Genomic DNA, 25,356 nt, shown 5'->3' on the forward strand with positions numbered 1-25,356 from the left:
TTTTTAAATAAACAATTGAAAGTCTGAATAATTACAGGATGTTGAGAGAGGTGGGGAGATATTGGAGGGAAGGTTGGCAAGGATCACAAAAACCAGGGTTGGGAATCTCTTTTCATAAAACAGTATTATTTAAGGCATGTCCCGCCCTAAGGCAAAGCAGATTGGGACTATGATATGAATCAACTCATGAAAACATGACACAATTTAGTCTTTTATGTACGTACATATTGTTATTTTGTGAGACTCAAAATTTCTGTAAGGAACCTCGAATATCCTCACGTATGTAATTCAAGTTAAACAGTATTGTATCATCTTCTCAGAGTTGGAACCAGCTTTTACCTGGGAGAGAATACCTAAATGGTATCTCTCTACTCAGAACTTAAAGAACAGTTACCCCAAGGATGACACTGGAAGGAAGAGAATGGATTCCAAGACCCTAAAAGTGGTGCAGGAGACAGGGTTGGAATATAAAGATGAGAGAACCCAAAGTCCAAGATTTCCAGTAAGCTGATACACCCAGTAAACTTGACCCGTGATATATTCTGGCTTCACACCAGCCTCCTTTAGCATTTCACAGCTACTTAATCTTAAGCCTTAAAAGTCCACATGATCAAACTTCCCTAAACTAAATTTTCTTTTGAAAAATGGGAAAACATGAGGTCGAAGTTGTGAGCAACCTGATACATATTCACAAATACCACAAAGAATCTGAAACGACAGAGATTGCTCCTCCATGTGTTAAAAACAGGTTTCATCAAGTCACCAAAATTATGAGACACTCGTGCAGGGACTCACATCTCATCCATCTCTATATCTTTAACAAGTGCCAGGTAAATAGCAGGTGCTCAGTAAAGGCTGCTAAATGGTGTGCTCAGCTTTGTGCCTGAAACACAAAGATGCTGTGTCCCTCAAAGGTTTAGTCCTACCAAGTCCCATACCCTGATGGTAACACAGCCATACTGTTCAGATCCTAAGGGAAAGTGGACTTTATTTAAAGCCTGCCCTCCACACCTTCTCCCCCATCACATATTTCTAAAAAATCTCCAAAGTGATAAAGCAACACACTGTTTCAGAGGGCATTCAGGTTAGAAATGGTGGTAAGGGACTGTGGTCACCTCCTTTCATAGGACAAAGTTCAGCATGAGAAGGAGAATTTCCTACTTAGAGATAGAGGGTAACAAACTGAAACTAATGGTTTACTTACAAGAGTTAAAAGTCCCTGACTGGCTACCAATCTCATTTTTCCAGTGAGGTCACTAAAGCTCAGGATAATTAAGAAGTTTGTTTGTCATAATTATTCAGGAATTTGAGGAACTATTTCAAGCTTTGTGAAAATAGTTCATCCTTTTCTGCATATATGCTTTAAATGTACATGGCATTAAGGTCTACATATAAAAGACAGTTCTATCCCACTTTTACACCAAAATGATCCCAAACCTTTCCCCCTACCCAAGGATGCGATCATGCTTGAGTACCTTCGATGTCATCTTTTTCTACCAAGTCTGGTAGAAAACTCAAGACACCTTTTCAGAAGAGGATCTCATTACTAGTTCTCATTACTAGTAAAATTAATTTTAGTCTACTGTGCAAATTTGAACAAGAATGTCTGACTTTTTTCACATATAATCTAGAAACTCAGAGTAGACCATTAGATGTTAAGGCCCATTTACAGAGGTAAGCCAGCCTGCAGGCTGGGAGGAGAGAGAGAGGTCTATCTAGGACTTTGCTCGATTTGGGAGAATTAAAGGCAATGAATCCTAGATTTGGGATTTCTTGACACTTATAATTTCAGAAAACATTTCATAGGTAAAACTCATCTCTTTTGCTACCAAGTAGTCATGGGAAAATTCCACTTGCTCACTGCCTGCTCCTATACAATCCACCATCCTTGCACAGACCTCAGTAAGGAAAAATGGAGTATCAAGTTTCCAAGGCCAGTTTTAAAAACTGTAACTCCAACAGCTGACATACAGAAGGTAATTGTAAAATCTTAAGTCTGGATGAGCTTATACTATTTCTAAAATAAGGGAAAGGAGTTCAACTCATCTCTACTTCGGCATGAACTTTCTGTGCTTAAGATGGTCAGTGTAAAATGCTTCAAATTATTCAGAACCAATGCTAAAATGATTCTCCCTGTTCTGTAAAGATAATGAATATTTTAAAAACATAGATGTTTACCTAAACTCTACTGTCCCATGGGAATGATAATATTTTGCAACCATTAAATAGACTTAGCAGGTCTGTTTATATAATTACAGTCCCCTGAGCTGTTCTCAGGGAATGGCAAGTCATCGCTAACACTCTGCCCCTGTCCTCTCACAAACTTCTCCAAATCACCCAGAATTTCAGAAGATATTTCTACAAAGCTGGGAGCCACAAAAGACAATCAAATAGTTGAGTCTTGGCCCAACTTTTTTTAACTACTAGACGAAAAAACCCAATAAATCACAAATAGTTCAAAGGTAAGTGCAAGACAACAAGACGACCTCTTGGTTATGAGTAGGGCTTTTTTTCTGCCTATGCTTCATGTGCTTATCTTATTTCTCTAATCCACGTAAGCTCTTTGTGACGTATGTGTGAAAAATAGCAGACAGAAGGGATTTACATTTAATAAGCACTTACTACATGCCAGATCTTTTACATACATTATCTCCTCATCCCTGCAACCCCTTTAAGATAGAAATTTGAATCTCCACTTTTCCAGTGGGAAACAATGGCAGAGAGTTTAGTTAATTCAGGTTTAGGTATTTCAAAAATCATAAAAACAGCTAAATGGTAGAGTGGGGACTGGAAACAACTCTGAGTTCGAGGTTCTGAACTTCCTGTGCTACGAAAGCGCCATGGCGTCCCTGCATGTAAATGCCTGATGACCAGCCCAGCAGCCGTTAGGATCCTCTGAGGGGGCCATTAATAATAGTATTACTGATAACTCGCTAGTTAGCAGGTAGAGTTGTGACTTTGTTTTTCCTGCTGGATACCATGTATATTAATGCTACCATCTTAAGGAAGTACAGAAAGTAAAAATTATAGGCTTATTTCTCAGAAATGGGGAAATCTCAAATGTAGTTCAACAAAGGAAAAAATAAAATATTCGGTATTGCCAAGTTAAACTATATCAGGAACGCAAGAACAGCAACACGACCAAAACAAAAAACAACACAAAAAACTAAATGACACTGCTTACATGATACGTGATAAGCAAAGCCACATACTATCAATAAATCCTGAGAACACATTTGAGAAAATTTAACATTTTTTATCTGAGGTACCTCCCCTTCCCCTCTAAAAGGTGAATTTCTGCCTAAACTGACAGAGACACCTGATAAAAAGGGACGTGGCTGAGTGGAAAGGACAGTAGCTTTGGGATTAAATGTGCCTGTAACAGCGTCACAGTCATGGATGCATTAACTGGATATACACAGTTTCCTCATCTGTAAATGGGAGTAATGCTACCTATCCAGGAAGCTATTGGATGAGTATTTTTCAAAATTATATATATTTTAAACTATTTGATAGTTAAATTATAATAGTCAACTATTAAGTTATAAAATATAAAACACATAATAGACAACAGCTAATCAAATAAAATTGATTATGCTCAATTTTTGTGGCTTTAGCACCTATCTCCCATATAACTTACAAACTGAATGTGTTTGAAGTTAAATAAATTGAAAAAAAAGCACAAATAAATACACATATTGAACATATATTTGTGTATATATATTCTTAACTGTAATAATTATATAAGGTTATGTTATTATACGCACTATAATTCAAGGGGGAAAAGCCTAAATGGAAATATACTAGAATGTTAAAACACCTGTTTCCAAAAGGGAGGGCTCTGGGATTTTTTCCTTAACTTTTTTGATTCTTACATTTTCCAAAACTCTATACCATAGTGTGTATGTGTGTATATATGTATATCATATATGTGCGTGTGTGTCTGTGTGTGCCTGTGTGTGTGTGTGTATGTGTGTATATACCAGAAGTAACAAAAGATTAAATTTGTTTTGCTATTCAGTTAAAAAATATTATTTGTGTTAATGAACATTTATATATATATATAATACATATATATAATGAGAAAAAGCCTTAATGCTGCATCCATTGCAAAAATGCCTTCCATGCACTTAATTGATTAAGCTGAACTTCTAAGAAAAGGATCACAGTCATTCGAGATTTATGATGAATATTTAATCAGTTTTATTGCGTAAAAAATAATCAGAGATGTTCCAGACAGCAGAGAGGAAGATGATTAATTCCATGATATTGCGAAGCCCTCGACAGCATAAATAGCTTGGGAATGATAAGCTCATGTGAGAGAACAGGTAGGGTAAGACATACATGAAATGGAAGAAATGTAAAAGACCCAAATTAGAAAAAGAAGAGAAGGCTGTGACAAGTTTGTGCGACGTGAAACCTTGTAAGTCTGAATTAGAAAGAAGAAAGAAAAACACCGTGATGCTTTGCAAGGGCAGACTTTGGCAACAGAATGAACAGGATGAAGAGCATGGTACGGGGGAAGAAAAAGAAAGCCAACGAATAGCAGCCAACTCATTCTGTGACTTCAGATGGCGGAGGTGGAAACTGCGCATGGCTCAGCACCAGAAGGGCACTCCAATATGCCAATTTCCATAAAGACAAGTTGGTATAATTAAAGGAGAAAAAAAAAAAAACATGGCAGCATCCCACTGCACTAGGGATATACTAAGGAGCTGACTTTAAATCTAAACTTAAATTTAGAAGAGATGTTTAACTAATATAACAGTCTCAATTAGAAGGCTATGATGTAGAACAGAAGGACACTATTAATGCAAGCATATGCTGTTTGTTAGTGACTGTGAATTAACACATGACTCAGGACAGTCAATTTTTAAAATGTGCCAAAAATGCAGCTCTCAAATGGATCATGCTATGTGAGTGGAGATATGTTGACAATACAGTCATAGATCAAGAATATATTTCAGCTTGATTTTGGACTAAAGCAGTTTAGGCTAGTTCTCATGAGCACAAAAGCTTCTCTAGTTTTAAGTAGAATAGGCATCAGCTCATATATTTAGGGTTTGCAAGAGTTCGGACTTGTGAGAAAGCATAAAACACCACACATGGTGCCAACATCGAGCAGCAGGACTTGAACTAAATATGCCAGGAACTTCAGTTTCATAGAAGTCATATACATTTATAAAGTGCTGCCATGTAAATTACCTCATGTAATTATAACAGCCCCATCAGGTTGATGGACAAGTATTATTATTGCCATTTGAGTGGGGACTATAATGGGCTAAGTGTTCTGCTCAAGGTCCCAGATCCAGATTACAGAACTAATCTGTATATAAAATCAACTCTTTGGCTTTTGTTTAGTTTTACCAAAGTTTTGGAGATACTCAATTAAATTAGAGCAAATATTTTTATTCTTTTATGTCAACGGTACAGGGAGCAGTAGGAGGAAATGGAATGGCTGATGTGGGAAGGGAGTTAAGTTGGCGAGAGTGAGTGAAGCTAACGTCAAGTCTAAAGGCTGAAGAGAATACTTGCAAACCCTGATTGTGTAAACTGCTTAGAGACTATATAAAATACGCTGAGAATAGCTCTCTTGTGGAAAAGAAATTAGACCACTTGGGCAACAAAGCTGAAAATATTTTGATTCAGGCTTGTTGTGCGCTTTTTTTCTAACACACAGTACCACTGCTCTGAGAAACTACATGGCTCCAAGTTTAGAAAAATGTTCTTGTAAACACAATGAAAGACACCAAACTTTTCAAATATTAAAGTTCTTTGATCCAAAGCTCAAACTTTAGACAACAGCAAGGACAGCAACCACCTTAAAAATAATTCATGTTCTTCTGCTTCACATATAAATAAATAATTGATCTCCTTCGGGCATTGCTTTTTTTGGCTTGCACTACACATCTACTGCAGATCAGAGAAGACAAACATATTGTACATCAGCCATTAGTTCCTTAGAGGATTTTAATACAATTTCAGAATAAAGTCATTGTTTCTACATCGGCCATGAGAGCCCTGCTAGCATTTGTGCAGCAGAAGGGTCCACAATCATGAAGGCAAGCGAGCAAGAAAATTTATTCTTGATATTGGTCCACTAGGTGCAAAAATGCTGGCAGAGAATTATAGAGATGCAGAATTCTAAAGTGCCTTCCAAGTGTCTTATAATTAAAACCAATATATACAACAACAACAGAATATGTTTCTTTTGTTCCACGGCAAAGTCTCTAACTAATGGCTAAATAGTTACAGTGCAGGTTAGAAGTGGAGAGAAGGGATGGGTGGGGTGGGAGAAAGGACTCTGTGCCCCTAATAATTTATGGTCTAACAAAACACACATTTAAAATTGCAGAAAAGTTAGAAAGCTCCTTTGGAAAAAGGACAAATTAATTATAGGACAAAGAACAGATAAATCAAGGGGAAGAAAAAAGATTATTCGGTGATGGGATTAATCAGAGTCAGTTTTCTAGACTAAAAGAGTTTGAAGTAGGGTTTAAAAGAGGGGAGAGAAAGTTGGGTGAGGCAACACACCTAGAGAAGTAAAGACAAGAATGAGGAAACTGCACATCTACATCAAGATACATTTTTGTGCTTTGTCTTCTGACTCATTCCTCAGCCCTCAAAGTCTCCACTCCTCCCCTCCTCACCCTTCCAAAGGTCTAAATTTCTTGAGAGGAACAGAGAGCCTGCCCAGGATATTCCACAGCTGTTTTAAGTAGTGTAGTTGAAAAGAGTACAGGCTGTTTGATGACAGTGAGAAGACCAGATGAATGATAGCTCATAATCGAGAAGCTGTGCAGAGTTCATTCTATGGATAAAAGCTCTTTCGACAAAGTTAACCTGGCACATCTAATAACACGCATAATTGCAATAGAACCATGCAGAGTTCTTTGGGCATCAGCTGTTACATCAGTGACATGAATTACTGTAATAACTATTAATCTAAAAACTCAAGCCAAGTTCCTTATTTTGCCAGTTTGCCAGTATTCAGAGTCAACAAGGATTTGCTTTCCCTTGGAACACGTTCGGAGTTGCATCCATGGGAAGTGGGGCTGAAGATGAAAGAAAGTCCAAGGTCTGCTCTTCAAAATCTTTGATTCCCCATACCCTTGTCTAGTGCTCCATCCACTGCCACCTGATGCCTCCACTTGTCCGAGAGTCTTGAGAAGTGTACCAAATGGTTTCTGCCCTCCAAGGCAGATTCCTTTGGAATGGTCTTAGGCTACTCCAAACCCTCTGCTAACCCAGCCTTACCTCTCCCTTAATATCAGGTTGGGGGGAATCGGAGGTACCTACAGGAAGATCAAGGGCAGAGAGAAGAGGTCCAGAAGGAAGGCTGTAAGTTACAGCATGTAGAGGGCTTGCTACATGAAGGAATTAGGAGAGGGGACAGTAGAAGGGCAGGTGAGGCTTTGTCTCCCTACCACCCCTACACTTCCGCTGCCACAGCCAGCCACAGCCTCCAAATATCTTTACCACAGGTTTTCCCAGCATGGTATGACCACATTTAACAACAATCCTCCAAACCTGGTATTATCCCCATTTTACAGATATGGAAACAGACTTGGGACGACTAAACCATTTGTCCAAGATCACAGCGGACACGTGGAGAGCATGGTCTTACATCAGTTTGACTCCTAACTGGCACACTGACTTCAGGAGGTGCAAACCAGCCTTTCTGAGCCCTCCCTTGACCTCCACACACCTCCAGACTTCCCAGACTGTACATCGGTGAGCTTTTCCATAGAAAAATAACCCAAAATGCACAAAAGAGTAAACACATAAAAAGAACTAGGGGTGAAGTGTCTAGGCACACAGCTCAATGCCTAATGAACATAAAATGTCTAATTTCGTTCACTTTTAAAAAATAATCTATCTACGGTTATGCCACCCTGAACATGCCCGATCTTGTCTGATCTTGAAAGCTAAGCAGGGTCGGGCCTACTTAGTACTTGGATGGGAGACCACCTCGGAAGACCAGGTGCCGTAGGCATTTAAAAAAAAAAAAAATCACCCATTTTGCACAAGTGATATGTGGTTCAGTATTTAAAATATAAGGAGTTCCTACCTCCAAACTTAGTAAAATCGACATTCCAAGCAAATGTGCCATGTGTATGTACCCTGCGGGCTGCACAGGCCCGCACACCACCAGCACCTCGCTTATCAATGCGGAGTTTCAGGCAGTGAAAGTGGCTTCCTCTGGAACCGGCATCGACCCAGTTTAGCTCACCCTTGGCTGCACGTGTGTAGGCAGCTTAGAGAACCTGCCAGAAGGTGTCATTCTGGGAAGGCCCTCATTGCAGCGCTCGGGGGTCTGGCTATGCCCTCTATCACCGCCCCTGGAGGCAATCCACAGGGCTCTGTGGGACTGGAAGCGCAAACGGCCATCCTAACACAGCGGTGCAGGCGGCACCCACTGACGCTGTGCTCACAAAGCAGGGAAGCGCGGAGAGAGGAAAAACTGCGGGTCAATGAGGAAACACGACTTTTTCATCCCATCTGTTTTTCCACATCTTTTTTCAGGGATGGACTGGTTTCACGCTGGATACTCCAGGTCTGTTCTTCATTCAAGTTGTATAAATTTCTTCAGAGGTAGGTTTATTCCAATTTGGTCGATAAAACTGAGCAAACCCACTCTATACACTCCAGCAAATAAACCAAAAAAATCTTTGCTTCTAAATAAGTTCTTGGCATGAGCTTATTTGTTATGAATTGCCTTTCTCCTTAAAAATACAGTGCAGTGGGAGTAGGGGAGGGGAGATGGCGGGGCATGAAATACAAAATAAGGGTTCAAGTACAAGTTTTGCTCATAAAAATTTAACCAGTATCTGATTAACCAGATTTTCCAAATCTTCTCTAATCCAAATCTTTTACTCATGGCATGCTCTCTTTAAGACTAAGGCAACAACTTAACAGAAACTGAATATTTGACTATTGGTTGTTAAATAAAGTCCAATATTTTTACTTGTAAAAATACTTTTTAAAAAAAAAAAAAGAAAATAACAAGTGTCAATGGGGATGAGGGAAACTGGAGTCCATGTGCTTTGCTCGTAGACATGTAAAATGGTGCAGCCCTGAGGATAACAGTGGTGACTCCTTAAAAAAATTAAACATGGAATTACCATGATTCAACAATGCCATTTCTAGGTATATCTGTCCAAAAAGTGAAAGCAGGGACTTGAACAGATATTTATACACCCATTATCACGGAAGCATTATTCACAATAGCTCAAAGGTGGAAGCAGCCCAAGTGCCCATCAACAGATGAATGTATAAACAAAATGTTCTTTATACACACAATGGAATATTATTCAGACTTATAAAGGAAGGAAATTCTGACACAGGCTCCACCATGAATGAACCTGAGGACACTATGCTAAATGAAATAGCCAGTCACAAAATGATAAATACTGTATGATTCCACTTACATGAGGCACTTAAACTACTTCAATTTCATAGAAACACAAAGTATCATGGTCATGGCCAGAGCTGCGAGGAGCGGGTAATGGGGAGTTAGTGTTTAATGCGCAGAGTGTCAGTTTGAAAAGATAAGGTTCTGGAGATGGATGGTGGGATGGTTAAATATCAACGTGAATATACTTAATTCCACAGAACTGTACACTTAAAAATAGTTAATAGTAAAATCATGCATATTTTTTCCGCACTTTAAAAAAACACTCATACAGCACCTTCTATATGCCAGGCACTATTCTAACTTTTTGCAAATATTAACTCATTTAACCATCACGACAACCCTATGAGGTAGGTTCTATTATTATTATGGTTGTCTTCATTATTGTCCTTGCCCGGAATCCACAGCTGGCGAGTGGCAGAGCCGAGATAGAAAGGCTGGCGTCCCAGCTCCATCACCTGGCCTTTAACCGCTCTGCATTGCTGCTTCTCAGCACGTGAGACAGCAGTCCCGGAGTCTTGGCAATCAATTCATACAGAAACAGAATAACAGATCCTGCTGTTCGCACACTATTGGAAAGGTCCTTAGGACACTAGACCACTGAGGCCTTTCGGTGGTGGCTTTGGCGATATCCAGGGGGCGTATCGCATAGAACTTGAATCAAATTTAGCCTTGTTAACCAATTTCCAGAACCGAAGAGTTTCAAATGAGAGATGACATCTCTTAGGTCTGATCACCTTTTCAAGATAAGAACTACTGATAAACTATACTGGAGAAGGTATGTTTGCTTTCGTATATTTTCTTAAATTGCTATGAACTGATGGTCTATAAAAGAAGCAATCCCAGGAGGCCATGGAATGAAGGTTCTAGCCCAGGAGGCACCACCTCGAGCAAGTCACTTATCCTCTCTGAGTCTTGCTGCCTCAACTGCCAAATAGAAATACCTTTAAATTTAACTTTTCTTTAACAGTATTAATGGCTTAAGATTAGCTTAATTATAGGAAAATACTTCCAAAAAGTTAAAATGCTGTTCTCATAATTCCATTCACTTGGAGGTTATTAAAAAATAAAGCTCTAAAGAAACTACTCAACAGACAGGTCAATAATGATAACATTCAAGTCTCGAACATTGCTCCTAGTGTTTTATCAGTTCTTTACATGCTGTTACTCAACTACCCAAAAGGTAATGATGAGACATTCACAATATACATAGTATTTCACCTCTGCTCAAAAAAAAATGCCTTTCTCTATTGTTAGCATTCTTCATGTCTCTCTCAAGGTCACATTGGGACAAGAGTAAAGCAGAGAATAGTTAAAGACATAAAGACAAATGTGAGCCCCTCTAGCCCGAGGTTGATATTTCTCTACTTTTTTTTCAGTATATTTTGTGTGTATTTCTTAAGCTCAAAGGCATTCTATTGCATGACCTTAGTACAACTGTCCAAATTAGAAAATTTAATATTGATACACTATTTTCCAATCTATATTCAAGTTTCGCTTGTCCCAGTAATGTCCTTTATAGCTTTCTTTTTATCCCATGCATTCTGTTGCCATGTCTCACTAGCCTCCTTTAATCTCAAACTGTTATCAGCCTTTGCCTTTGTTGAGTTTGTTTTTGAAGATTATAGCCCATTAATTTTGTAGAATGTCCACCAGTTTATATTTGTCTGCTGTGTCCTCATGATTCGACTTAAGTTATGCACTTTTGGCAGTTAAACATACCACCCAAAACTCAAGCTGTGTACTTTCTACAAAAACCAATCAGAGGGCACATGATGTTGGTTTATCTCAGTACGTGACATTATATGACATTAACTCAGTATGTGAAATTATGTGATGTTAACTCAGTTAAGGTGATGTGTGCCAGGTTTCTACATTCTACATTTAATATTTTTCTCTTTGTAATAAACAATTTGTGAGGAGACACTTTGAAACTATATGTATATCCTTTTGTTCATAAAACTTTCATCCACTAATGTTAGCATCTACTAAGGATTTTCTAACCCCATTACTCCTTCTACTACTAGAAGGCCATCTACAGAAAGGAAGAGCCTCTAATTCTCCTCATTTGTTTATTTATATAAGCTTGTAAATTTTATATTCGATCCCATACCTATATTTGAAAAATCAACACGCAAGGGAAAATGCACCCAAGGGACTTTACAATAGAAAAATAAAATGTGTCAAGAAAGAGTTCAAATTGTATACAAGTATCTTATAAAACCAGTCTAGAGTTCGCCAATAAATGTGCTACAACTTCAGCCATGAAGTCTACAGCTAAAAACCTGCCCTATGACAAAACTTTGGGTGCATGTCAGACATAAAAGGCCACGTCCCACAGCAGCCACCATTTGTTACTTTATGAGGCTTTGTGTTAGCAGCCTTACATGTAACTACTGATCTTCCCAACAACCCAGCTAGATAGACAACCCTAACTTACAGAGGAGGAAAACAAGGCTTCTTAGGGCTAGTGTTTTGCCCAAGGCCCCAGTGCCAGGCAGGCCAGACTCAGGATTACAGGTTCTAGAACCTGTACTTTCCCACATATAGTGCTGCCCCCTCTTCTATATAAACTGGGACAAAGGTGAACTTTAAGGTTAGCACACCTACCATAAACTTTGCGTCCATCTACTTTATTAAATTCACTATTAAATTAAAATGATGTTTTACAATAAGATGATTTAAAACTCTGGAAATTATTAACTAGTACATGTTTTCTCACTATAAATTATGAACAGCTCCTTCCAGAAAACAATTCTCAACCAGAACATGGTTATTTAAACTTATCTTGCATATCTCTTTAGACTCAAGTAGTATCAATTTGTTCTTTGCTCCTGGTACTACATTGTAAGACAATTTTCAACTTAGGAGAAAAAAGAAGGAAGAAAGGGTACAAATGAGTAGTGACTCAGGCAAGGTGAGATGTCTAAACACACTCAGCATTAAACAATGAAGGCAGCACGAGTGGCCAGGTGGGTTCTCATGCCTGCCCTTTGGCTCTACAGCTGCACCATGCAGTTTACTTTGTGAGGAAAGACTCACATTCCTTCCCCTTCCCAATACACACACACTATGCACACAGCATACTCATCCATTACTAGAGCTATTTAGTGGCTTATGTCAATCCATAGGTATTAATAATGACAAAGACTATAAATATTACAACCCAGTTTTACCTTGAAACCATTTTCATTCAAGAAAATGAGATCGAGTCTACGGCCATGCCACCCTGAACAAGCCCGATCCCGTCTGACCTTGGAAGCTAAGCAGGGTCGGGCCTGGTTAGTACTTGGATGGGAGATCACCTAGGAAGACCAGGTGCTGTAGGCATAAAAAAATAAAAAATAAAAAAATAAGGGATTGTAAACTGAAGAGGTCCTTGCAATTTATGAGGTCAACCAAGGGTTGCCTCATCTTAAAAAAAAAAAAAAAATGAAATTAGACTACTGGAAGTTAAGAAAGACTTCTTGCAACAAATATACACAGTTTCATTTTAATTAGAAGAGAACAAGAAAGGTAACAAGAAAAGAATTACAATATCACCTACACAAAATTTGAGAGAGTAGATAAATTATCAACTAGTGCCTTGTAGCCCAATCTCTATTTATAGTGCCCTTAACCTTCTCCACTGGCTTTGTGTTAATGTCCTAGCAGGAAGGGCTTAGATCACACACCTAAGAAGTCAACCACTTCATCGTGCGATGCAGGCTTTAGGTCCCAGTTTTCGTTGTTGTTGTTTTGTTTTGTTGTTTAACTAGTTCCTTTCTTTCCTCTCATGGTCATTCTTTAGCTGGTAGGTAGGGTTTTTCTGCTCCCCATTTTAAGGCTAGTACAGCTCTTCCTGATTCCTGGAGTCGATGCAGGGAGATCTAAGTACCATCTTCCCACACTTCATAAGTCTGAACTTCATTCCCCATGTGCCGCCTGCTCCAACTCCTATTCATCACTCAGACTTTGAATGCTCTCTTTACGGCACATGGGGACTTCCCATGCTTAAATTTTTAAGTGAAGCGAAAGTTCTTTCATTTTTGTATCTTTTACAAGTCCAAGGCAAGAGGAATGCTTGTCTGCAACAGTTCGGTCCACCAAGATATCCAGAAGGTAGGAAAGTAACAGGATTAACACTTTGCAAGTTCGAGACACTGAGGCACAAAAGGTAATAACTAAATGGCAAAGGATACCTGGCCAGTTCACGACATAAGCAGAACCAGAAACCAGCGCAAACACGTATGTGGCCGAGATGCGCTGGATCCTGATTCCTGGCTTTGTAAGAAACAGTGCTTTTACAGTGTTTACCTTCTCTTCCCAACATGCTCATTTTCCCACTAGGCTCTTAATCCCTTCTTTCTCTGTTGGTTCTTTTTCTCCTATTCCATGACTTAGACATACCTCTTCAAAAACAAGTACTTCAGAAAGTTAATTCGCTCCCCCCCCCCAGGGGGAGGGGAAGAGTTCACTAAATTGTGATAGATAAGACCTAAGAAGGAACGTGATTGATAACACAGAAGGAAGGAAGAAGAATCATGGGAGTCCCAGACTGTGAAGATGAATGATGATGGTGGACAGAGTGATAAAAAAAAAGGAAAGAAAAGAAAAAAGAAAAGAAAAGAAAAGAAAAGAAAGAAAGAAAGAAAGAAAGAAAGAAAGAAAGAAAGAAGAAAGAAAGAAAGAAAAGAAAAAAGAAAAAAGAAAAAAGAAAAAAAAGAAAAAAGAAAAGAAAAGAAAAGAAAAGGAAAGAGAAAGAAAGAAAACATGCTAACCACTACTGAGCACTTACGGTTGTACTAGACATTCTCCAAAGTCCTTTACATAATTATTTTAATCCTCACAAAAACTGTGTGAGGCAGGAATTATTATTTCCACTTATCAAATGAGGAAACCGAGGCACAGAGTAGTCATGTGTGGAGACTGGATTGGCACCAATGCAGTCTGGCTCAAGGATCCAGTTCTTAACCAATAGGCTATGTGGCCTCAAAGACAGCTCTGCTTATAAGGCAGTAATGGGCAGCATGCCCTCACCATCATTCTACTTAGCCTAGAGTTCCTCTGCAGGTCAAAGAAATGAATACGGAGTCTGGGTGCAGTGAGATGAGACTCAGGTAACATGATTAAGCTCTGGTACTTGTAAGTCAAGAGACTGCACACAGGAGTAAATATCCTATCCTTCAAAATAGCCATATGAGAAGCTCTATGTTCATTCCAACTTGGCTGCCATTGCTGAGCACATTTTTAGGTGCCTCTTTTGGAATACCCTTCAACTCAATTATGTATTTCTTTTAAACATCCTGAAAGTTTGTCTTCGAAGATGGATATTTGCAAACAACCAGTATTCAACTTGAGCCCAGCCTAGAAAATAAGGTGGCAAAGTGAATGCCTCATTGCTTTAGATTATTTTTTCCTTCCTGGTTGATAAAATGATTCTGATGGCGATCCTAAAAGAAATTAACAAAAAGCTCTAAACTATAGAAGCTGATTTGAAGGATATTGCTTATTTAAATGTGTAAGAGCTAGTTTGTTGTTTAGCCTCATAACTTTATAGTTACATCTAACAGGTAAGAAACTTTTCCCTTGGGTTTCTTCTCAATTTGAGAATGACAATGAGAACCTCTTAGTCACTACATGCAAATGATAAAGCACTGAATTTAAGCATTAGGCTTTAACATAAAATATCCTAGATTCTAATCCCAATTCTCATTTATCTCTAGCCTCAACTTTTCCATTTGTGAAATGGTTCGTTATCTCATTAATCAGGGCACAGGCAGGAAAGAAGTAGTTTAAGGAAAGAAGTAGTTTAAGAGTTTAAGGAAAGCACTATTTACAAAAGCAGGAACAAGTTTAGGCAAATGAGTAAGGGTCAGCAATCAAGTAGCCAGCAGCAGCAAAGAGCCATCACCTCCCCTGGTCTAAAGGGAGTAACCGCAGCAAGAATTTAGCTGCAGCAACAGCAGGAGAGGACCACCAGACAGGAGCTGTGGCATTCAGCAAAGGAACCCACCTCCAAGCCCAGCCTGGGGATAAAGAAAAAATAAATACCCTGACTTATATCCTCAAAGCCAGAGGCCAAGGAGCCCATTCACATCCATTATGTCCTGCCTCCCAGGACACAGAGCATGGGGGACTAGCAGGGGTGAACAGAGAACATCTAGCCTAGCATCTCACAAAGTGTGATCCAGTCCTCACATAATCACTTATTTGGTGTCTCTCTGTATCCTACTCAATGGTAAATACCATACAGATAGGAAGTACTCACTCAATTCACTGCCGGCCCAGGGCGGAGTTCAGTCACTGGCACAGGGTCACTCTTCCTAGCTCTCATCAGGATATTATTTTAAATCATATCATTGTTTGAAAAATGAGATATGACTGGGTTGCTATACAGCAGAAGAAATAAACAGAGGATCTTATACCTTTAAAACACAGATCCAGATCTCCATTTTTGCTTTCACCCTGTTCTATGAGCTCAAGGGGTGTACGATATTCAAATAGCCCAACCCAGAATATTAGGTCAGAAACAGACCAGGTTAAATCTTATTAAAGCCATAAATCTTTTCTAATACTGCTGATTTTATGAATACAGTTAATTCCATTCAGGAGATAATACAAGCTTAAATGTTTCAACCTAACATGAGTATGTCTACTCCTAGTTGTAAACAGTAACACCATCATATGAAAGTCACTTGGAATCACCACACCTTTCAGGAACTGTGCTGCTACCAAGAAGACTCCTCAGTAAAGAGAAGAGAAACAAAATGAATCAACAAAAAGACTGGTTTTCTTAAATCTCTCTGGTGACTCCAGTGCACGCTAAGCAAACTAGTGCCTACTTGTGCAAATATTACACCCACAACGACTGTTCATATAATAAAATACAAGAAAGTTAAAGTGTAATAACAGCCCTAGGAGAAAAGCAATTCCTTCTCACAACTTTTAGATGTTTGCCAAATTAATATATTTTAAAAGTTAAAATATCACACAGCAACTCATATTGTAAGAGCAACATAGCAATACTTGATTCAATAAAAAATTTAAACAGCATAAAACTAGAGAGAGTATCAAGTGAGTTCTTTATACCCAAAACCCACCCAAGTCCTACTCTTTTCCCCATTAGAAAAGCCTATTAACAGTTTGGTATGATTCCTTTAAAACTGTTTCCTAAATTTTTATATATGTTTATGTTAAAATGTTAATGTATTATTGAATACATGTTTTTCTATAAATAATATTTTCATTTTATTGATGGATATATTTCCATGTCAGTACATAGAGAGCTATGTCATTCTTTTTAAGGGCTGTATAGTATTTCTAACATACGTATTTCATAATTTATTTAAACCACTCCCCAACTCCAGGTACTTAGATTCACTTCAATTTTTCTACTCATATCAGTCATTGTCATTAATTCTTTACAACATACACAGCTTGTCTTTTATGTCCCAAATTATGACAAACTCATTCTTGATAAAGCTTTGCTGACTTCTCAAGCTAATTTTCTATTGAATCAGCACTGTGGTATAGTGTGGACTAAACAGTTGACTTTCTTTTTCTTAAGCAGTTACAAATGTTTTGACTCATTCTATAAAGGGGTAGGGTCTATGGCCCATCCACATGATTCTGGGCAAACATGCAATGGCTTTGACCAGTAGAGAGTGACAGAAGGAATGGTATCTGACTTCGAAGAGAGGTTAGAAATGTCCATGCAGTTTCCTGGTGGTCTCTAGAAGGCCAGCCATCATGCTGGAAGGGCCACATGGAGAGTCTACCTGAGGCCGCAGCTGAGTCTAGCCATCAAGTCATCCCAGCACAGGTACTAGGCATAAGAATGATGAAGTTTCCAGATGACTCCAGCTTCCTAGGAGTTTAAATCTTGCCAGCTCATTAATTGGTCCAATAATCGGAGCAGAAACAAGCCATTCACTCTGTGCCCTGCCTGAATTTCTAGCCCAGAGAATCTGTAAGTATAATAAGATGGTGGTGGTTTTATTCACAAAGTTTTGGGATGATTTGTAACAAAGTATTATGTGAGTCAGTATACATAGGTCAGCATGCCCAGCTCAGGCAGGTGACACGTTCTGTCATCCCAACCTTACTACTTCTATCACCTCTTGTTATAAAGACAAATCCAAAGACTCTGAAGTCTGGACGAGGATATCGAACTCGACTTTTAACTATTATAAACTCTCCTGTCCTCACCTATAAACTATAGATAATTACCTTCTCTTCCTAGAGGGATGTGTGAGAAAACTAAAAAATGTGCTAAAACCCTATGAAATAGTTGTGTGTGTGTGTGTGTTCCTTATCATTCAACTGGAACAAAGATATTCAAATGCAAATCTCCAGTGAACTTAGGGTTTAAGATTTAGTCAGGATCTCTGGACTTCTAGATGGAGAGTGTAAGAAATCATTTATTTCGACTGTCCCACAGAGACTTTCATAGACTGGCACTCTTCTAAATTTGAAAAACTATGAATAGTGCAAATATAACATCTTCATCAGGGTGATAGAAATATTAATTAATTTTAACATAGAAAGATACAGAAAGGAATAAAAACCGTAAAGAAATATGCCTAAAAGCTCATAATGGTTATATTTGGATAATAAGATTAATTATTATTTAAAATTTTTCTTGTTTAATAAGCAATGTGAAGACATGGCTACCTTGGGGATTAATATCCAAACCTGGCTCCTGGCACATAAGAGTGGGTGACTTGGACTCCATACTTTCATTTGTATCACTAGTTTGGGATGTCTTACTTCCCACAGCTCCCAATGTGACCTCCCACTCCATCCAATACCACCTCCCACTCCCACTTTCTTCCCTAGCACCAGCAGACCTGCAAACACAAAGGCTTCAGGGTAACCGGTGGAGCAGCAACTGCTTTTCGTGTTACCCAATACCCCAGGAGAGTACCCCATGCTAGAAGAGTGTGTGCCTGGCTGTCTGTCATCCCTGCAAAGCTGAGCAACTAAAAAGTTATACCAAAGCCCTTCTGAGGGGTAGTTCTCTGGTACAATTCTCTCTGCTTAAGTATAACCCAGGGAGCCAGCAAACAGTTCAGAGCTTAAAATGGTCCAATCTGCTGCCTTTCTGGAGCTGGCTCGCCCCTTCGATGCCCATTCAGGGGGTGCAGCCATCTGTCTCAGGCTGTCCTGTTAAACTGTTCCTCATAGTGACAGGTAAGTAGCTGCAAGCATTGGTCCTTCTGCTGCCTGACAGCCTGCGAGGCTACATACGGGCTCAGACCTGATGTCCTACCCACACAAAGGTCTGTGGGCAGCCCTCCGCACAACAGATTGCCAAAGGCCTTATGCTGCCCCCACTCAAAGCATTCCATCATCCATCCGAACATATTTGCCAATTTTCCTTTAACTGTTACGAAGTGGTCCTTATGAGAGCCTCGCTACTCGAAGTGCGGTCTACAGACCAGCTGCACCGGCATCACCTGGGAGCTTGTCAGGTTTGCAGTCTCTGGCCCAGCCCAGAGTGCCTGAATCCGCAGACTCAGAACCAGATAGATCCTCAGATGATGCACAGGCACGTGAAAGTATCAGAAGCGCTGCATTAGAGAACCCTCATTTAAAATGTAACATTTTTGGTCAGTATCAACCCCACTACACTAGTCATGGTAGAAATTTTAAGAAAACAGTTTTAAGTGGTGGGAAACAGCATAATCGCATTTCCAGCAGAAAGACTTCATTATTTGGCACTCTTGAAAGTGGAGGGGGCAGAGCTCAGATCACTTTATTTCAGAGCCAAATCTGAGAGCATGAAAGTGAGGCTATTTCATTTTAAATCACCACCCACCATCACAGATACTAATTGGTCCAGGAAATGGTATTATGAAAGCTTAAGGTGGGAGCTTGGCCAGAACAAAATACAGCAACACAAAAAGAAATATCCAGAAAACAATTCTGTTTCTTTACCTATAGCAGTGACTCTCGACCAGGGACACCTGGCAGCGTCTGCAGACGTTACGGGTTCTCATTACTAACCGAGAGGGGATACTACTGGCATCTGGTAGCTCAGGAACGCTACTAAACGTCCTGCAATGCACAGCACCCCACGACCAAGAACTGTCCAGGCCAAAATGTGACTTATGCTGAGACTGAGAAACCCTGACCTACAGACTTAGCCACGGTGTCGTCACCTACTGCTCACCCCACCAAGAAACCCGCCGTCCCGTAAAAGGCCTGCACCCCCTGCACTCGACGGTTTCCCACCATTGGCTCAGAAAAGAGCCTGCTGTTGAGTGTGTGACAGCCAGGGACATAGGAGCCAGGGCCCTGTCCTTTCAGCAGGAAGGCCCCCACCCCCTTGTCCCTTCATTACCCATGCAGCACAGGCCTTAGGTTACCCATTATAAAATCATGGAAGAGGCCTTAGTGATCCCCTAGGCCAGCTCCCTCGGAGGCATATTAAAGGGGCTGCATCCTGGCAGGCTCGGCACAAAGACGGGTTCCTTTATAACACAGAGGACAGGGAGACGGGACTCACAAGGAATGCAGAGAAAGGAACAATGGCACAAACCTCCGTGTTTGAAGTGCCCAAGCAACTATTGAATGGCAGTGCTCTATTTATAGCTCAACTTTCCTGAAAAGGCACCCTGCTTCCCCTTTTCTCAAATGCCCAGGCATCCTCTCCAACAGTTTTGGCTTCCCCTCTCCTCCAAAAGTTGCTGTAAAGATGGACTAGGAAAGTGAAGCACATTTCACAAAACAGAGAAAGAGCCATGCTAACAGATTGGGGTTTGCCCAGAAATGGCTCGACAGCATGCCTTGGCATAATGAACAGAACCCCGCTTTCCCACAGGATATCTAGGTTTAGACAATGAATTATACTGTAGCCTTTCTTCTGGGGCATGCTTTTTCCAAGAAGAACAAAGCTCCAGGCCTGGCGGGCCTTGCTGAACACAGTAAGCCACAGACCTGAAAGTTAAGGCCATGTGCAATTATGTCTAATTTGGCTCTTGCTGGTGATGTGCCAGCTGACCGAAATCCTGCTCGCTGAAAATGACTGGAGGACGATGAAGGAAAACACAGAACTGAGCACGTGCACTCTAATCTTGTGACTTAAGGGTGTCAAGAGAGAGGTTATTGGCACAGACCATGGGAAAACCTGCTCTCAACCTGACCCATGAAGTTAGTTACACAACAATTTCCAATTCATCAGCACACACAGAAAACTCCTACTTCTGTGTGACACACACACACTGACCCATGAGACCCAAATGGCCTTATGGAGTTCATAGACCAAAAGAAAAGGCATCAGAAAGGCAGGGCCAGCAAGGTGATTCACTGACAATTCATTCTATCACACCAACAATTTCTACCTGACACTGATTAGCTGAAGTCAATCGAGTCCAGATGGGGAAGGACTTGATATCTCAAAATCAGCAGGAAAAAACATGAAAATTTGTGCGGATGGGTCTCCCTCCCATTTAAATATGATTACAGGTCTCTTTAGGGAAAAAATGATAACTATAGAACAGGAAACATGGTTCTCTCTAAAACAACTGTTAACAATTTGATGCATTTCTTTCCAGTCTTTTCCCCCATAGGAATTAAGTTCTAACTTCTCCACAACATATCCTGCCTTTTCACTTTATTATATAAGCATTTCTCCACATCATTAGAAACCAATCCATTTTAAGTTGTTTCTGTGGTTCCCCAAAGGCAGCATTAACAGTTGTCTGCTATTCGGACTTCAAAAGTTTATGTGTAACGTAAGGTAGTAAATAAAGAGGATGGGGAAGAAAAAGGAAACTATAGCAATAAAATTTCAATGAAGAATCCATCTCCCAAAATAGTCTCGGTCACCAGTGTTATGAGTTTCAAAACCCCCCTGCTATTCTGCAGCAATCTGTGGAGGGCAGGCTCTGCCTTCGCTGAGCTAGCACATGTTCCAGATGGAACAAGCAGATAAATACAGGGGAAGAAAGAGCAAGGCGGGCCCGGGCTTGGAGTCACTGCGGAGGAGCAGGGAAGCCCAGGAGGAAGGCGCAGAAAAGACCCAACTGTTGGTGCCTCTTTGGCGTCTCAGAGTCCTGCCTTCGGTGGCAGTCAAGACCCTCCGTGCACTCTGCTCTCCTTTCCTCTAATCAATCCCGCATGCACGCATTCCCAGCTCAGGCCCTCACTCACACTGGCTCCTCCGGAATGCTGCTTTTCCCACCCACTGAGCACTCACTACACTGCCAGGCACTGTGCTAAGTGCTTGATGCTTGCTATCCTATTTTGTCTTAATGATGCAGAGATCGGCCCAAAGTGCCCTTTTGTCAAATGAGCATTTTACTTATTATATCTCACTACCTTCCTAAAAGTATCTGAGCAGATTAACAAAGATAGATATGTTAGAGGAAAATGTATTAATATAAAGAGATAAGGAAATTGGGTAAAAGAAAAAAGTAGGTAAGAATGGTGAAGGCAGAGGGCTATAAACATGCTGGAAACAATGCTTAAGGCCTTGGTACATTAGCTAAGCCCCAAATTCAGTTCTGTGCTTTCTATCAACCAAAAGAAAAAAAAAAAAAAAAGAGGATATTCATAAACGAGCTATAGAGTTATGTCAGAAAGCCCTGTTGCCACAGAGATGATGTTGTAAACAATGTATGTCTCAGTCATCCAGCCTGATCAAATGACTTTTAAATAAGCCTGTTTTCTGCTTAACTGTTGGCTAAACCTACGACCACCGCAAAGTAAATGTGATAGAAATTGCTCTAAAAAGGACCACACACTACCCAGTTCTCTTATTCAGAATGCGCTGAACAGACTCGAGGTCACTGAGAGGGTTTAACTTATCACTATGAGGGCCTTGCTCCTGAGCACGATGCTATTACTGTTCTCTGTCTGTCTCTCACCAGGCTAGTGCCCACCAGGTATCATCTGCCTTCTGATGCTTCCAAATCCTTTCTTAAATAACTGCTGCCTCTGCACTCTTCCCTACTCTTCCTTATTTCATCTGTGTTTGTGATGACATTGGTAATGACCAAGCACTTGACTTAACAGCAGGCACCGGTCAACCCCATTAACTCACTCCCTCTCCCTGGCTATATATATCATGATCACCCAGTCATTGGGATAAAAAATTTAGGATGTATAAAATTCTTCCTTTTCCTAAATGTAACGGCTATACTGAGTTGAATAGTACTCTCCCCCCAAAATTCACATGTACCCAGAACCTTAGAATGTAAACTTATGTGGAAATGGGGTCTTCACAGATACAATTAATTAAAATCAGGTCACATGGGATTAGGTTGGACATTAACCCAACGAATGGCACTTTATAAGAAGAAAAAACATATGTCTAAGGAGAACACCATGTAGCCACGGGGTAAAAGATTGGAGTGATACATCTAAAAGCCAAGGAACTCAAAGAACTTCCAGCAACAACCAGAAGCTAGGAAGAGGCAAGGAAGGGTCCTCTAGCAGAGCCTCCAGAGGGAGCACAGCCCAGCCAACACTTTGACTTCTAGCCTCTAGAACTGTGAGAGAATAAATTTCCATTATATTAAAGCCACATAGTTTGTGTTACTTTGCTACACATAGGAAACTAATGCAATGGCTAAATGCGTTACCCAGAAGACAAAGTACCAAGTACCAAACACTGACTTTTTAATTTGTATCCAACAGGTATGGTAGGCACAAAGTCTGGAGTCACACTGCCTGGGTTCAAATCTTGACTCTGCCACTTACTAATTGTGGGACCATGGGCAAGTTACTTAACCTCCCTGTACCTCGGTTTTCTCATCTATAAGATGGGGATAATATTACCTGCCTGACAGGGTTGTTATGACGATTAAATCATGTCAAGTGCTTAGGGGTTGTTATGACGATTAAATCATGTCAAGTGCTTAGAACAGTGCCTGGCACATATAAACATTTTATATATTTGTTATCATTAGCATCGTTAGAGTTTGACAGAAAAAGGTGGAGTCCGCTCTTAGAACTGTGTACACAATGCTCACTTCCTGTGGTTCTGCCCCCTGTTCCCAGGCACGAAGTGCTGTGGGATCTCTCTCCCAGGGCTGCACAAGCAGAGACGGGCCTGACACCAGGGTAAAGATCAGTATCTTCCACTGATGTAGAATTGTCTGAGTTTCAGCTCTTACTAGGCTATTCGGCAGAGCCAACATTTTCTCTTATGAAATACTCCTGGAAACCCCACAAACTATACTTTGCACACTTCCAAACTAATCATTAAGAGATAACAACTTGGTTACATGGAATTATACTGTTATATAATTCTCAGCTCGTTTCCAACCAGAGAGTGGAAGAATGATCAGCCTTCCAAAACAGCAGGCCGCCTAGTCCTGGGTCCACTTTAGCCTGGCACAGGCCCAAATTCCCCAAACATACTTTCTTAACTTGGACCCCAAGGCCCAGAAGTATATAAAAATGGCCAACACTCTCCCAAAGCCATAGTTTCCCCTTACTTTCAGTACACAGTGGTTTTAGAGCTATGGCTCTCTTATGCTCCTGCACCTTTCACTCTGGTTAAGAATCACCATCCTAGAGGCCTTAGGCTGACAGTTACAAGACAGCCATGTAGAGATGCCAAGTCAGGAAAACAGTAATAAGTCATTTTAAAAACCAGGATTCCAAATAATACTTCCTAGAATAATGGTAATCATCTAAATAACATATTTGAAAGTGATGGAAAATAGTAATAGCTTGCACTGAGTGAGTGCCTTCTCTGTACCAGGAAGCAGACATTACATAGATTGACTCATTTAATTCTGAACACTATTAGTATCCCCATTTTACATTTGAACAACACAAACCAGGGAAGTTAAGACCTTGTCCGAGGTCTCACAGCTAGTATGTGGAGTCATCAAATTAACTAACTAAAACAGTATTCTATTTTAAAAATTCTATAAACTCCAGAGAGGTAATCTGTTACCCCCCCCACCCCCCGTTGCACAATTTATAGAGCCAAAGGTAACTTGTTGCCTATGTACTCATACTACTTAAATTACCAACTCAAAACTAAATCTTTAAAAAGTTATACATAACGTAAATGAAATACTATATGCTAACCCTTGTACTGCCTACCACCTGAGGTCGCAAAGAAGTAAATCTTGCCACAGCTAGATTTTACACCCTGGACCTTTATCCATTATGAAGAAGAATGGATCCACACTGGCCCCGGGGAGGTAATCTGAAGAGGCACCTAGAAACCTGTATTCTGAGTTCTTCCTTGAACTCAAAGAGATTTCATCCTTCTGAGGCTGCTTCAACTCACTCAACTGAAAAGTAAGAGGTGCATAGTGATTCCTCATAAAATTAAACATAGAATTGCTATATGATCCAGCAATCCCATTTCTGGGTATTTACCCAAAAGAAGCAAAAACAGAGACTCAAATATATACTTGTACACCAATGTTCATAGCAGCGTTATTCACGATAGGCAAAAGGTAGAAGCAACTCAAGCGCCCATTGACAGATGAATGGATAAATAAAATGCGACTTATACATGCAATGGAGTATTATTTAGTTTAAAAAGGAAGAACATTTTGACACATCCTACAATTTGGGTAAACCCTGAGGACATTATGCTAAGTGAAATAAACTCAATCGCAAAAAGACAAATACTATCTGATTCCACTTATGTAAAGTATCTATAGTAGTCAAATTATAAAAAGAGAAAGTAGAATAGTGGTAGCCAAGGGCTGAGAGAAGTCGGGAATAGGGAATTATTGTTTAATGAGTTATGGATTTCAGTTTGAGAAGATGAAAAAGTTCTGGAGATGGATAGTGGTGATGGTTCCACAACGTGAATGTACTTAATGCCATGGAACGGAACACTTAAAATAGTTAAAATGGTAAATTTTAGGTTGTGTATTTTCTGACAATAAACACACACACACACAGAGGGGTTTTAATTAATTCAATAGATTATAAACCTTGATTGTACATTAGAATCTCCTAGGAAAATTTTTTTAAGT

General features: G+C 40.0%; 1 protein-coding gene, 1 non-coding gene and 1 pseudogene across 3 annotated transcripts in view; 2 read left to right on the forward strand and 1 right to left on the reverse strand.

Moving 5' to 3' along the window:
• Positions 1 to 25,356, reverse strand: part of IQGAP2 (IQ motif containing GTPase activating protein 2) — a 248,303-nt gene that overhangs the window by 210,565 nt on the left and 12,382 nt on the right. The window lies entirely within an intron of this gene.
• Positions 7,878 to 7,996, forward strand: LOC118607409 (annotated as a pseudogene).
• LOC118607276 lies at positions 12,627 to 12,745 on the forward strand. Its single transcript, XR_004952747.1, has one exon. It is a non-coding gene; the product is annotated as a 5S ribosomal RNA (ribosomal RNA).

The sequence above is a fragment of the Rousettus aegyptiacus genome, unplaced genomic scaffold (assembly GCF_014176215.1).
Source record: "Rousettus aegyptiacus isolate mRouAeg1 unplaced genomic scaffold, mRouAeg1.p scaffold_m13_p_8, whole genome shotgun sequence".
NCBI classification, from domain to species: domain Eukaryota; kingdom Metazoa; phylum Chordata; class Mammalia; order Chiroptera; family Pteropodidae; genus Rousettus; species Rousettus aegyptiacus.